At 37.9% G+C, this 12,971-nt stretch overlaps 2 long non-coding RNA genes across 3 annotated transcripts; one reads left to right on the forward strand and one right to left on the reverse strand.

The window, feature by feature from the left end:
• Positions 1–324: 324 nt before the first annotated feature.
• On the reverse strand, positions 325–2,588 carry LOC148703288 (uncharacterized). Its single transcript, XR_015986805.2, has 3 exons — positions 2,464–2,588; positions 1,224–1,273; positions 325–462 (listed from the first exon to the last, which is right to left on the reverse strand). It is a non-coding gene; the product is annotated as an uncharacterized LOC148703288 (long non-coding RNA).
• LOC103700522 (uncharacterized) lies at positions 1,907–12,472 on the forward strand. Of its 2 annotated transcripts, XR_015986804.2 has the most exons (8): positions 1,907–2,219; positions 2,431–2,843; positions 5,463–5,550; positions 10,675–10,749; positions 10,831–10,905; positions 11,040–11,326; positions 11,404–11,446; positions 12,195–12,472. It is a non-coding gene; the product is annotated as an uncharacterized LOC103700522 (long non-coding RNA). The 2 variants fall into 2 exon arrangements; XR_015986803.2 differs by having other exon boundaries at positions 1,908–2,219; positions 11,404–12,472.
• Positions 12,473–12,971: the final 499 nt, after the last annotated feature.

Consider the following 12,971-nt stretch of genomic DNA (forward strand, 5'->3'; position numbering starts at 1 on the left):
TCTCCCTCTTGCTCCTCTCCTCCGAGCTGCAATATTTGCCAAGACTTCATTCTCTCTGTTCCTCATTTTCACCTATAAAAAAAATATTAGCATAATTCAATTAACTAATTTTCTTTTTTTTGAATATGCCGAATTTAATTTAACGGGACTTAACTATCCATTTCCCTTACTAAAACTTTTTTTTTATTACCCTTTATTAAACCTATTGCTCTGATACCACTAGATGTCACGCCCCAAATCCGGATCATGACACGGCCGTGCTATTGCAATCTTATGCACACAATAACACGAAGCCACTTAAAATTTCGTAATGAAAATAAATAGTTTCATTTACTAATGTCATAACATTGTTCATGAAGTTGGAACAGTACAGAGCTTCTAAAATCTGATTATTACATAACATTTTCAATTACCCCAACCCTGAATAACATCAAGCTCCCTGCTCCTAGTGGTCTTAATCATCTGTAGGAAAAAAAAGTAGATAAAAAGGTATGAGCTACACAGCTCAGTAAGTAACCAGGTACTATCTTATTGGATCAAGTACAATTATGCCAATGCAGTGATTAAAAAGCCAACAGTTGATGTAAAATAAAACATTTTATAGATGATATACACAAATCAGGTCATAAAGCAATGCATGTTCTATCCATAAAAGTTCATAATCATGATAATGCAAGTCATATAAAAATATTGCCATTTATCCATACTTTATAAAACATACTCTCAGACGGATGTGCTGCTATGGTCACTATAATCCCGTGACAGGGCCTGTTAATCTTAGTCGACTAATTCTGTTATTCGTTACCAACTTTAACCCGTTGGCAGAGGGCCTGTTATTCTTTGGATGCTAGCTCCAGGGTGTCGACTGGCCTCTATTTCTAGAGGTGGTCATAGCTATCTGAGAGTTCATAAATCATATTCTTTTTCTTTCATAAATCATAATCATCATAAATAGGTTTGAAAATGATAAATGGCATTATATAATTTAAAATGCATAAACATGCCTCAAATATTATTTGTCATACAATCTAACATAATCATAATTTCATAACTCATACACCATCAAATATTCATGAAGGATGCTCTTTAATCAAATTCATGAATTACATGCAATCATATACTTTATCCTAATTTTGAAAAAAATATATCATAAGCAATACATTTTCATAATGATGAATAAACAGTAATTTAAAAACTTTAAGATCAGTGCCAAGGTTACTTACCGCAATATGCTTTCCAATTTCTTACGTCCGGGTGACAAATCCTTGATCACCTAAATAAATCACATAGGGGTCACATTATTCTCTATTTATTTCATAATTTTCTAATTTATCATAACATGAATTTACTTGCTTGGATCTCAAGTCCAATTTATTTAATTTAGAGCCCTTGGCCTCGATTTAGAACCAAATTGGGTTCATGTAGGTCAATTGGGTCTTTAATTAAAGAATTGGGCTCGGTTCCTGATTGGATCTAGCCCTATCGGGTCAATTTGGTCTTAATTTAGTTAAACTGGTTTTGATTTGGGCTTGATTCATATTCAATTTGGGTCTGCTGAGACTAACTCAGCTTAATTAGGTTCAGACCCAACTCAATTGGGCTTAATTTGGTTCGGATTTAACCCAATTTATAGTTTGGGTTCGTCCGGACTTAGCCCAATCTGATTGGGCTCAGTTTTAGTCAAATTTGACTAAACTCATTTTTTTCTTTTCTTTTATTTGGGCCTAACAGGTTCGGACCCAAACTCGGATCCGACCCGTTAGGTCGGACCCGTTAAGGGTCTCTCCCTTTTTTTTTTTTTTTTTTTTTTTTTTTCTTTTCTTTTCTTTTCTTTTTCTTCTTTTCTTCTTTTTCTTTTCATCCCTCTTCCTTCCCGAACCTTCTTCTCCCCTTCTTTCTTCTTTCATTTTTTTTTTTTTCTCCTCCTCTTCTCTTCTCCCGATTTCACCTTCCCCCTTTCTTCTCATTTCTTCTCCCGTGGAGGGAGGAGGGCGAGCTCGGGAGGTTTGGGAGGAACGGGCAGCGGCCAATGGCGCCCGGCGGCCGGCCTGCGGCGCCCTCGGCCACACCCGCGGCCGTGCCCGTGGTCGTGCTCGGGGGCGCATCGGCGGCCTGCGGCCGCGTCGGCGTCCTGCGGCCGCGTCGGCGTCCTGCGGCAGGCAACCCACGGCCTGCGGCCGAGGCCGGCACCCGCGATTGCGGCTGCGGATCACCCACTGGTAAGTCGCTCTCTTTTTTTTTTTTATCTCCTCCCCCTTCCTTCTCCCGTGAAGGGGGATCGGCTCGGGAGAGGGCCGGCTTGAGGCCGGCGGCACCAGCTGCGCCTATGGCAGCCTCGGTAGCCGCGGTCTGCCTCCCCTTCTTCATCTCTCTTTCTTCCCTCTTCTTTCCGTTTTAATTTTTATTTTGTTCTAAATCTACTCTACAAAGCATAATTTGTAGAGAACAGGAATTAGAGCTTACCTGATCTGAAGGTGGTCGTCCGCCTCCTACTCCGGCGATGCGGCCCTTTACTCCGGCGGCGTGGGTCTAACACCGGGTCCTGCCAATCGGAGAGGATTGTGAGAGAGGGAGACAAACAGTGGAGGAGGAAGATGAACGGGTGGTGAAATGGTAGCCGATCGGGGCTTCTTGTAGCCTCGATCACTGGGAAGGCGGACGGTTGTAACCGCCCACCATCAGGCGTTACGAACGCCTGCACGATGGTGTAATGCCCTCCCCCCCTCTGTTTCTCTTGGAAGTGGGGCGGTTATCACACCCTTAGCAGGAAAGACATTTTGGAGAAGGTGGAGAAATGGGTGTTCGCATCAGAGGAAGAGAAATGGCTTGATGACCATGAGAGGGTAACCTTGTATTATTTTCATACCTTGATCGTGGTGAATTAAAATGTAGTAGGGATTCTACAGAATGGTTTTTCTCATCTCACCAGAACATATGTGAAGAGGTAGGCCTTTTGGCTCTCCCTGAGGACAAAAATCTCTTCATATATGTTCTTTCAGCAGCCATGATGATATTCTAGCTATGTTATCTAGCTTTACTGCCTCCTACTGGTATTGCTAGTTCAATGTCATGTTGTCTTAGTTTATGGTTGTATAACCCACAAATTCATAGTTTGGCTTTATATTCTATTGCCATACATTACACTAATGCATTCAATTACATAACATATTTTTATTTCTGTTTACTTATCTATTAGGTTAATCTTTTACATAACAGTTAGTTGAAAGTAAAGCTAATTAATTACACCTAATGAAAGAAATTAAATTAAGCATATGAGACATGGAATAATGGGGATAGCTGGACAAGATCCGTATTTTTTTTTATTTACCAACATGTTCTTTTCAAGCTGCAGATTATCTGTTAGCAGCCAGTTTTTCCTGCTGTTTGGCTCCCAAATTCTTGTCTAGAAGTTTTTATTTACCTACATGTTCTTCTTTTCTCATACCTGTAGAAGAGAATAGCAAACAAATTGTGCCTCAATCTTGCTTTTTTGCTAATGTGTGCTTCTCATTTTTATTCTTGTGTTGCAAGACTCGCCCTAAAACCAATGGGTTTCACTAAATTATATTTCTAGCTTTTTGGTAAGGGCATAAGACCCTACATCTACTTGTGTTTTTTGGCCTTGCAAGTCTCATACATTGTAGAGTATGTTTTTGCCCTCTCAACCTTGATGGTATAAATATTTTTTCATGCTCAAAGTTTTCCATGTCAGCCACAAACCATTGTGTGTCAAGGACATGCCAAACTTCCACATAATGTCACACCACATTATCATCAAGTTGCATGTAAGGTGAATATTATCTTATTTGACCAGGAAGGCTTGTAAGCACTTGATTGGCTTTTCATCTTAAAAAAAATTAGCTGGTGATAGGGAGCTAGGTACAATATATTTTGGGAACCCCCGGAATAATGAATTACCAATCTTAGTATGTTCTAGGAAAAGGATCAGAATTTTTCCCTTGTTTTCTTTTTGCAAGTTGTAGTCATTAAATTTTTCGATCGGAGTTGTTTGAGCCAAGATAACAAATATTTTCTTGTCATGGCTGGTATATGGTTTGCACTCTTAGCTGTCTCATGTTAATTGGATTTAATCATACGGATTGAATTAAAAAAATAAAAAAATGACCAAGAAAAGACATAAAAAGAATTTGAAAAGATAGATTATTGTATGAAGGGGCATATTCTTATATCAATGCTAGTTAGGTTCATTTTTTGCTTTAGTTGGTGTCAGATGTAACCTTAAAGTAGTTTCCTTTTTACCTATTAAATGTTTATATGAAATATGCTTTTTCAAATGAACAAGAAATATATAATAAACACTGTAGGGCCCCACGGATGGAGTTTAAGATATGTTTTTATTGTGTCCCTTCTAGGTTTCGCCATGAAATTTATTTACTTATGCTGTTAATGTGTAAAATTAGTTGTGAAATACTAGTTTGCATGATGAGTTACTTGGAAGTTGGAACTCTGAAGTCGACATGTTAAATAACAAACAACAAGACAATCTAGAATGATTTATGATGCTGGATTTCTCCAGTTTAGTTTAAATCTATGTTTATTTATTGGATGATTATGATCTTCTTAACCAGGTAAATTTTGGATAGTTTTGATGCATATATAGTTCGGACAATGCTTTATGCTTCTTATTTCTTAAATTAAATTTTTTTCACAATTGTCAACACCCTGCTCTTTTTCAAATCCTTATTTTGGCATTATTCTCTGTTAAAGTTATTCTATGAAATAGGACCAAGAGGTTTTTATCTCTTGAAAGAGGTAGTATGTCTAAGAGGCTTTATGGTTAATAGGAAGTAGGAGCCTTTGCCTAGCTTAATGGGACACATGTTTTTGGAATATTTCTCTTAAAAATGATACAGAATTGTTATCAGAAGTAGGCTTATTGCCAGTAATTTTGTAAATGAGGCAAACAAATGTCTTCCGAAAATTGTCAATATACTGCGAGTTCTCATTGCCATAGGCACAAACTATGCTGCCCATGAAACAATCCATGTTGTGTGGAGATAGTCAGATAGATGATTGCTACTAGTTCGTCATGAGTTCTTTGAATAAATTCTTTTCTTGTCACGAGATAGGCTGTTGAGGGTAAAACCTTGGTCACATCTCAATTACATGCCATGCGAATACAAAAAAGAGAACCCGACCCTTCCATGCAAACATATATACTAAAATGCCCGATAAGTCAAGTTAGTACTTCAATAAGCAAAATGCCATATAATGTACATATACAAAATTTTAGAGATTTAAAAAATATATGTCACCTATGTATAGAATATCTTGGTATCAAATAGAAATCTATTAGTTTGAACTTTTGTATGCTCCCCTAACAACAATCTATAATCAGTTAGATATTGGACTCATCTTAGTTATTTTAGGAATGATAGCTGAAGCTTATGGAATTTCTTTTCTTTTCTTTATTTTGATCCCTCATTTCAATGCTTTTGTAGGATCAAAATCGTTATAATGCTTGTCGAGGAGCATATAAGAATCTGAAGCGCGCAGAAAAAGCTCGGGTACTTGTTAGCAAAATACCCTGTGAGTGTTATCTATTTCATGAAGTGAATTAGTTAAATTTTATTTGACTCCTAGTAGATTATATATTCTCTTTTTGTTTGATTTTTACATTTTAATCCACATGGACTGTATGGTAATTGGTTCACTAGTATTAGTTTTGTAGGCATGAGGGGCAACCATTTAAACTTGCTTATGCTATAAATTGTTTTAATTGAGATATTTAAACCTAGTTTTTAGAATAATCTTAGTTCATAATCCAACTATCTAACATTGGAGTAGTTTTATGGTCTTGAATCTTTATTTGATAACTTTGTGTTAACTTCGAATTAATTGTATATCAGATGAAACAAGTTTCTCTTGTTGTTAATGGCAAAAATTTCTATACCATAGTAGAGTTGCATGATGGTTGCTTAAAATTAACCTTAACTACTGAAAGTAATAAAAAACGACAAAAAAATCTCAAATGCGAAGAATCTAATCTGTTGAAAGTCATAATTAACTGTCAAAAGTTACAAAGATATAGCCCAAGTGATGGTTGTCTTCTTTGTAGCTTTGTCAAGGTAGGAGCGTGCGGCATTTGCTTGCTTATGCCAAGATTTTGCCTCCTTGAAAGCTGTTGAACTAAATCATGGAACTCCCTTAGTTTGCTTAGAAGCTCCATGGAGTTCTCATTAGCACCATCATACTATGACCTCTCAATGTAGCCAAATAAGTGACTTCCACTTCCGCTTCCGCTTAACCCTTGGTTACTTGCATTGCAAAGAGAAGCTTTGCACTAGGACTAAGCTTGGCCATTGTTGGCACGATGGTGCGTCCTCCCTCAAGTGGACATTGAGTTGTAATGAGGCAAGGACATCTCATTGAATTGCTTTAGGGACTCCATGCCTACAACCGTTTCAAAGTTATTGATGGGCATCTACAAGAAATCAACCTTATCGGTCCAAGTGCCTAGGCGCAAATCTACTCCACGAGCCTAGGTGCAACTCTACACCATCAATGGGCTACCCCACATCTTTACCCAGCCCTTCCCCTTGCCCACCTTAAGCCCAAGCTGCTTTACCTCATCTAACTTGATAGAATGGTGACACATCTGTGTCCACCATCACATGGGTGGACTTTCCAGGTCTTGATATACATCAAGGTTTGAACCTTGTAGTTTCGGGCATCGGATTAGCCTTTCAAGGTGTTGAGTAGTCAGACAACTCATTGGAGCACTATCTTAGCTCTTGCTCCTCAAACATATCATTGAGTGCACCCCTATTAGGACAATATCTAGTCCAATGTGGACTGTCATATAGAAAACTATTACCTTAAGGCTTCCTTATCAACCTTCTTGCCATTTGGTGGCTTGCCTCCACCCTTGGGTGTTCAGTGTTAGAATGGCCATCTTCCTTGCCATGAGAGAGGGCTTAAACCCCTTTGCTCCTCTACCTTTGGCATGATCACCCTTTGGACCCTTAGAAGACTTTGGCCTTTTAAACTTCACCTTGGTTGAGGGCAGTTAAGATACGCTTCATACAACGCCTTTGCAATTCAGTGGCAGCCCGTGGTTTGAGATCATCCATGAAGTTGAACAGCTGGTCCCCCTTCCCTATGTTAGGGATTTGAAGCATATGGGAGGAGAATTCCTTCCTATAGTTCCTAATCGAACTTGTTTTTTTGCAACTCCTTCATTCTCTTTCGTGCCTCATGGGTGATATTCTTAGGATAGAACCGCTTCTTAATTTCCCATTTTAGCTCATCCTAAGTGTCAAATTGAGCAAATACCCTTCTCCATCTCTGCATTTTTCCTCTGCCACAGTATAGTGGCAATCAGGAAAAGGGTAGCAATCCTCATCTTGCACTTTTCATCGTTATAGTTGAGTGCCTCAAAGTTCCTCTCAATGTGCTGCAGCATCCCTCTTGCCATCATACTCCTTAGGCTTAGGAGCTTCAACCCCTGGATTGATACCCATGGTAGGTGCAACAATAACCCACTAACCACAGTACTCTTGCATGTGGCCCAATTGGCTTTGGTCTCCATGCTCTTCTTCAGCTCATCAAATGGAGCTTGAAGGTTGATCAAGGCTTCTAGTAATTAGGCTTGGAATGTGAGATGTTCTTGATGTTGAGCTTCCCCCACGTGGTTGATGACACTAAGCATGTCCTAGCGGAGTTCCTCGACTTGCCTACCGAAGTTTTCATCAAGCTCCATGCCTTGCTTGAACTCATTAAACCGATCCCTCATATTGGCCATGACCAGCTCTACCTTCGCGATCTTTGCCTATGTATTTCTCACCTTGTTGTAAGACTTGTCTTGACTTCCCTTTCCCCTTTTTAGACCATGTTGGTGTTTTCTTCCACCACATCATGTTGCACCTTGACAACTTTTGAAGCCATCATGCTCCACCTTTTCCCACAACAAGCTAAGTAGGCTTGCCTTTCTCTTGTATGACTTGTCATGGGCTTGCTTTTCCTCAAATACACCATACGACACATGGAAGCTTTGCTAGTCTACACCATGGTATGCTGTACCATCCCGAACCGGATGGTACCGGGCGTACTAGTGTGGCACCGGTACGAGGTCCGATACCGAGACGGCGAATCTTGGTCTACACTTGCCTCTTAGTCAACTTGCCAAGCTAGCCCCACAAGCTAGAATACTAGAAAGCTAGGGAGAGCACATGAGAGAGAGAGAGAGAGAGAGAGAGTTTGAGTGAATGGAGAGTTGTATGGCACTAGAGAACTCTCTACAAGGCTTCTTTTCTTGTTTGCTTATTCTTTGTTTGGTGGTTTGGCCAAATAAGGCGTTCCTCTTTATAGGCACTACCATGTACAATGAATGGTTAGGATTATCTACATTTATCACAAATCTAACAGCTAGGATCATTCAAGATCACTCTTTAGAACTTTCCCACCTCCTTGACCAGAAACACATAGAAACATACTAAAAAATATCTAGCTTCTAGCTAAATCCATAAGCTTCAAGTGAATTCCATGAGTCTCCAGAAATTTAGTTTTTAGGATTCCTTTTGGTACATGTGCTCAAGAGAGGAAAGTGTGTGCCAATTGTTTGATGAAATGCACGGTCCGTCACACAAGGCATACCTAGGATCAACCTCGGCACTTTGCCTACCTCAAGCAGGGTGACTTCATTTAGGCACATAAACGCGAGCATTGCGCGCACCTTGCTTATGAACCAAGGCACAAAAAAGTGCCTTTATGATTGTTTGTTTTGACTGTGGATTGTAGCAAATATATTGTGTATATGATGATGATTGTTTTGTTTGTATAACTATTTTGTGTGCTTGTATTTTCAATTTTATATCTTTTTGTTGGGTGTGGCTGAAATTATTTATTATGTTCATATGCAGATTTTCATGTTGTATTGGATTTTGTTATTGTGCAAGTGTGTTGTGTTTACATTTTTGTCACTATGTGCGTATGTGGCTGAAGTTATTTATTGTGTGTGGATTTTGTGTTGTGTTTGTTTATGTTGTTTTTATTGTCAAATATGTCTAAGTCCTGAATTTGTTATGTTCATGTACATACATACTTATGTGTATACATGTATGTAGACATGCACAAACACCTAGTTTATTAATATATTTGTATAAATGCTAGTTTATATGAGAATTGGCAACTTGCAGAAAATAAGCATACCAGATTTCTTAAAGATTCTTTTCAAGGTACAATGTTTATTAAGGAAAGTGGAAGGATTTTGAGTCCAAATATGCATTTGGGCTCCAAAGCCTTTTGCTTTACACATAGATAGATAGCTTCAAGTGATTCATGGTAATGTAGTATTACATAATCCAGCATAATTTAGTTTAATTTCCATAGCAAATTAAATTAATGAAAATATCTTAAAAAATGATTGATTGGTTTAAAAGTTATTAGCTACTTATCTTTTGTTATAAAGGATAAGTAGAATACAATCAAGGTTCTAAATAGCAGTTGTGATATGGAGGGGGCTGGGATATGACATGGGGTTTGGCAGGCACCACATTGTTTGTAATCAATCATTATTTATAAAATAAGAAATGATATAATAGATATCAATGAGTAGAAAATTGGCAATAGACCATTAAAATTACAAATAGGAAGATAGGGGTGGAGAAGGTAGAGAAGCCAGCATGGCAGCAAGAATGGGGAAATGAGGCTGTTAGAACATATTTCCATGCATTAGAGTTTGGCACATGCTATGCATGTGCGAGGTTCTGCGGATAACGATCATCCTCCAATCCTAGTTTACTATTTTAGTTCGATACATATTCCCTCAACTTTTATAGGTTCACCTCTCTTGTACCTTTTCCGAAAAGTAACAAATGTACTAAGTGGGGTTATGTTAATTTGAGATGGGAGTGCTGTTAGGAGTGTGGAGACAATCATATGAGATAATGCCTCACGGACACTCGAGTTTATGTTTAATATTAGAACTTACATATGTCCACACACATATAGTAGTAGTCTATTTTTTTTCCTTTTTATTATGCAGTATTGTTATAATGGTATTTCCATCTCATATAGATATTTATTAATTTTTTGCCCTTCTAGATATGGTATAGCATATGATTTCCCAATGTGTCTCTCTTTAGAACTTTCTTTTAAGAAGATTAATGTATGCGAATGGCTGTTCCATTTGTCTTAAAAAGTCTATATCCAAGGCACAGGCATCATCCTTAACTAGCTGAGAAACTCCATAGGGTAGAATGATGCATGGTTATTTGGACATCCATGGAGCAATCATCTCTAGTGAGCTAGTACAGAACAAATTTACTTTTTTAGAGTGTATCATCAAGCTTATCTTTGGCTCCCAACACGCTTCATATCCATTAATGGCATATACAAAGAGGCCAAGGGGATGATTTGTCACTGTATAGAATCTCTAAAAGCTAATAATTTGTTTGCATACTTCAGTTTTAAAAGCCTTCCAGATGCAATGCCTTCAATGAAGTAATGTTCATGCCATGGTTCAAGGTTATTACTACTATCTATTAATTAGGCAAAGAGAGCTGCTACTCGACCATTCCATTTTCACAAAATGCTAGCAAAGAGGGCTGTAATATTTGTACATCTTTTGTTTTTTAATTCATATGTTTGTTTTCTGTCTTGTCTTTTCCTGCAGTGTTAGTTCTCTGACAAACTAACCCTATCATTGTGTAGCCTTGATAGAGAACCTCTCTGCAAAAAATAAAAGCCTGGGAAAAGGAAAAAGGAATCCCGTTCTTGTATGACAAGGTAGAATTTGATCTCCGGAAACATATGCCAAATTAGTGACAGCTTATGATTTATTTAAAGCCTGTCCTTTTGATATTTCAGGTAAGATTGCTAGAGACCTTGGAAGAACATACTGTGCTCAGGCATCAGAGAGAGGAGGAGAAGCAGCGAATATGGGTGGGCTTTCATTTTCTGTTTTTCTTGCTTCCAGTGTCTATCTGCTAGATGCTCTATATTTTGTATTTTATGTATTTTATCTGCTAGTGCCAAGAAAAATCTGTGCTTACTCCTTCGGCCATCATTTTATGTAGGAACAAAAGAGACTGCGGGAGCAGTTTGCTGCCAAGCACGAAGCACTATTTGGGAGTAAGCCCAGCCCAATGCTGCAGGTAACAGGGAAGAAGCCTTTGGGTCAGAGCTCCAACGCGAACATGGTAACTGGGACATTGACTTCTCGTTGTGTCTCAACACCTTGGCTCGGCTACCCTTCTACACACAGGCCCCAACCGTTGAGCAATTCTATGAAGAAACCTGGACCCTCCCAATTTAGCTCATTTGAGAAGAAAACAAAGAATAGTACATCTCTGACAAAAGGAAGGTATGTGTTTAGAGTTATTTAATTTGTCCTTTCACATGATCCATCAGAAGTAACTTTTGGTTTTGCCATGCTCTTAGGAAGCCGTTCAATGCTTCAAGTCCTAGCACCAAATCTATCAAGGTAATAAACCCACTTAATTCTCAAATTAGTTCTTTCATGCTATACGGAAAATAGGTGTGCCTTTTTTTTTTTTTTGAAAATCTGCAGATATTTAGACATGGTAATTCTGCACATTAAATGAATTACCTTACCACAATAAAATTGAAGTTGCAGTAGTATTTATATGCTTATTTTTAATTTGATTTAAACAAATTTTGTGCAACAAATTCCTTTGATCTATATTATCGAGACAAATAAACTATATAGAGGCATAACTTTACTGAGTTGGAATTCATGACTTAGAACAACCTTAATGCTGCAGGGAGAATGTATTTCAAAAATAATTTTTTGGAGAGTATGTGTTCTCTTATATTTTAGGATCCATATTTTAATTGAATAATTTATAAAATTGTAATGAAGGATGATGTCTTATCAAATGCTGCTATGAATGTGGATACATTAGATGTGGTCAATCCATATATTTTTTTTTGTGTGAAACCAGCTTTTTAAGTGCGGTATGGATAAAACCAGCTTGTTAGAGAGGAAATTTTGTTTAACATTGCATGCCCATTGATTTTTCTTTTCCCCAGAAGAATGCTTTAAGTGATTCTACATGTGGCGACACTTCTACACAAAGTGACGTATATTTGATACTATTTTGTTATTTCAAATTAGTGGTTAAGTTTCCAAATATGTATTGAGCATTGCACTTTTCTACATGCATAGTTTTTCTTCAACTGCTGGCAATTTCTGAAAGAATTTTATGCAGGAAACTTGCGTGTCACCCATTGCTACTAATGCAGAATCTAAGATTCCAGAGGGGAGAAGCCACCTTTCTTTTCTCCCTCTGTTTCACCATTGAAGCAGAGGGGAGAAGCCATTTAGGCTAAAAGGACACTCGTTTGCTACAAAGCTGGTTTCTGTATCTAAGATTTAGGACCCAAGAAGGGCTTTAAATTGAACAACAAAGAAAATGACAAATTTGGCTCTACCGATATATGCTAAGATCTTTGACACTGAAGAATAAGAAATGCTAATGTTAAGATCTTTCGCATTTATAACGCCATAATATTTAGATATGATAGTGGAACAGTTAGAGAAAACTAGAATGTTAGAGGGATGTCTGTTTCATGTGAACAAAAACTTTTCAACCCAATTTGGACAGGGCCATCTATAGCACATTGAGCTGATATTTTTACGAGACAGCCCCATTCTAGAATGTTGTGCTGATTGTGATTTGTGAATAGTTTTAACAGTAATCCAATAATTAATGGCACTCACGAATCATATAAAAAGATATAATTGACTTTTCAATCTTTGGCCGAATTGGTTCAGAAATCAACAATGATGTCACTCCTACAGTCTATGGGAATACCTCCTGATATCTGCTGCCATATGTGTGCATGCAGGATAATAAGTGAACTGCCACTATGTCAACCTTGTGCATAGACTAGTTATAGTTAAATGACAAATCACTGGGCAATTGACATGGAAAGTAAACCTGCAAGCCTCCTCCTATGAACCACCTTAGTTTTTTTCTTTTTTC

This window comes from Phoenix dactylifera, chromosome 5, assembly GCF_051530095.1.
Source record: "Phoenix dactylifera cultivar Ajwa chromosome 5, Ajwa_hap1_PhDact_Kaust_v1.1, whole genome shotgun sequence".
NCBI lineage: Eukaryota > Viridiplantae > Streptophyta > Magnoliopsida > Arecales > Arecaceae > Phoenix > Phoenix dactylifera.